Source organism: Gavialis gangeticus, unplaced genomic scaffold (genome assembly GCF_001723915.1).
Source record: "Gavialis gangeticus isolate Ggan-Ray unplaced genomic scaffold, GavGan_comp1, whole genome shotgun sequence".
Classification (NCBI taxonomy): Eukaryota; Metazoa; Chordata; order Crocodylia; family Gavialidae; genus Gavialis; species Gavialis gangeticus.
This window is the reverse complement of record NW_017729033.1, coordinates 3100536-3103256: the sequence shown is the minus strand read 5'-3', so window position 1 is coordinate 3103256 and position 2721 is coordinate 3100536. Positions and strand designations below refer to the sequence as shown.

Here is a 2721-nt window from a genome sequence, read left to right as displayed (position 1 = left end):
TAGGAAAACTATATCCACTGCCACCCCTGCATCCAATGATTTAGTGACCTGGTCGTAAAAGGCCACCAGGTTGGTCTGACAGGACCTGCCGCTGATGAACCCGTGCTGGTTGCCCCTGAGCATGCAGCTCCCTGCTGGCCCCTCCTGGATGTGTGCCAGAATAATTTTCTCGAACAGCTTGCCCAGGATCGAGGTAAGGCTGACTGGCCTGTAGTTCCCCTTGGTGTCCCTCCTCTTAATACTTTTCATAGAGAGAGTCCAGGAGATGCTGCTGTGACTGCAACGAGGGAGGTACGTGAGGGAGAGAAGTTGGCAGAGAGCAATCAAGAGAGGCAAAGAAAGATCTGATGAGACCAAGGCAGGGTATGTTTCCAGTTTCATGCCCCATCTCTGAGCAACGTTATGGCTAATGCTCTACAGTAGCAGCAAAAGAAACCACAGTCCCTGGTTCTATATTAACCATCTTTTCTTTTCTCTGTGGCCAACAGACTCAGGCTAAATCTACAGAGCTGTTCCTGTCTATGGGAGTTCTGCACCTTGGTGGTGACCAATCCACGGCTTCTCACCTTCACTCTGTGTTGTCTCCCTTAACACTCATCTGCCATGCCTTGCTGTTCAAAAGAAAGAAAAAGGAGAATAAGGGGAGGCAAGGTGTTTGGTGCCCTTAGTAGCTGGGGTTCAAATGGGATCATTCTTCACAGGGCTCCACCTCCCTTACACCCTGCCCTTACCACACCTACATAGGCACTGGCACCTGACCTATCTCTGGGTCTCATCCTCCCAATAATGGTGTATTGAGGTCTGGTAACCAACCAGTTGTCTTCGTAGCAATCACCCAGTTTTATTCTTACTTCAGTGGGGTGTGGTTTACACCCCTCATTGGTGCCTCCTGTCACATCATCGATTTTCATTTGAGCTATATCAATCAGCTAATGCTCCATCCTTGGCTCATATCAATTGCCTACCATCACTTATTAGGTTTATCAATTCATTTCTTGCCTATCCCCCTCCGGGATAATCAGTTTTAGAGTCTGTCAGTTTCCCCTCTATCACTTTCTCAACAGTCTAGTCCAATTCATCGGCTGTGCAGCCGCAAGTCATCAATTCCCCTCCTCAGTGCATTAGATCCAGTAAGGGCTGGCCTCTTACTTGAGTCTCTATAGGGCCGAAGCCCCTCACTTGCCAGCCTATATCTCTAAGCCATATCCAATATCCTAGGGCATAAAACTGTTTAAATCTCCATTTTACTAATCCAGGTAGCTCTTCCCTTTACCGGTCTTTAGGAGTTGTCTTGTCAGTGGACGAGTGCAGCGTCCTGCTTTGTGAAATCCCACTTGCGGTCCATCAGTCCAGCTTCTCTTGGCAACTCTGCAGTTTCATGCAGCTTGCAAAAGTTCTTCCTCCCTTGTGGTTCCCCTCTCTGGGGGATCTTCAGTTCTGCTGGCATCCCCTTTAACTTCTGGCTGGGCTCCCTCCGGCCAGTAGGAGCTGGTTCCGGTTTCCCATGACCCAGATTCACCCTGCGTCAGGCACGTAGGATGCCATGTCCATCTCAGACTCTGTCAGTGCTGCTCCCTTAGCCACACTATCTGCCCGGCTTCCCCCAGTAAGTTCTCCCATGTGTTCGGGCCCAGCGAGACAACCCAGACCATAACAGAGCCTGTGGCCAGTGCCCTGTTGCACTGCCCAACACTGGGTGATCCCAGCAGTAAGCACTTCTGGGCCCTTTCCCTGGTGTTAGGAACTGTACCGATCCTGTTCCTCCCAAGATCACCCATGACAAAGATTTCATCATCATGAACTAATCAATGACTGCATTGGCATTGCCATCCAGAAAGCACTATGGATGCCAGCTCACCCCCTCAAAGCACTGCAGACAGCATGGGACTGAATAGGAGCCTGAAATCTTTAGTGTTGTAAAAGCAAACATCTGTTGGGAACAGCTACATCCCTTTTGGATACTCGCAGACTTTTAAACTATCGCTGCATTACAAGGTCTTTTACAAGAGACATCAAGTTTGCGATTTTTATAAACATCCACAAAAGAGAAGTTGAGGAAAGTACAAATGAGTTTCACCTCAGTTTTAATTACTATAATTTTCTCTCGTAATGGTAATTTCTGTAATTAATGGCTGCATTTTTCTATTGTGGCGGTATTTGGAGATGACACGAAATGAGCAAGTGTTTTTGTTTCCGTGACAAAAAGAGAAAATTAGCTGGTGAAATGCTGATCAGAAGTGTTTGGTGGGAGGGGTGTGGGAAGAAAGGGCTGATAATAAGTTTTGCAACCATGTTTCTTTGCCATATTATCTTGTATTTGCCATATTATCTGTGAGTTAATGGAGCTAAGCTACAGCCTCAGTAAGGATGCTGTGCCATGCAGAAAACCCTCCGCTTCTAATGTCATCATCCAGTATTTGCCTCTGTGGCTTAGCAGTTGTCTATTGCAATTAAGCACTGGATGGCAGGAATCTCGGTTCAAATCCCAACTCTGCTGTAGCCGTCATGGGTGACCACTTAACTGCTCTTTGCTTTTGCACCATTGGTGATTCTGTAGTTTCCCGGGTCCTCTTTCCTCCCCTTTTTGAAGATGGGAACCATGTTGGCCCTCTTCCAGTCCTCCGGCACCTCTCCAGAGCACCACGAGTGTTCATAAAGCCATGCCAGGGGACTTGCAATGACCCCAGCCAGTTCCTTCAGGACTCTAGGGTGAAGATCATC

General features: G+C 47.9%; 1 long non-coding RNA gene across 1 annotated transcript in view; it reads left to right on the top strand.

Annotated features, from left to right (window-relative positions):
• The window catches only part of LOC109304098, a 22987-nt gene extending 20457 nt beyond the window's left edge, over positions 1-2530 (top strand). The window contains exon 3 of the long non-coding RNA XR_002099292.1: positions 489-2530. This is a non-coding gene — a long non-coding RNA (uncharacterized LOC109304098). The remainder of the gene's footprint in view (positions 1-488) is intronic.
• The last annotated feature ends 191 nt before the right edge of the window (positions 2531-2721 follow it).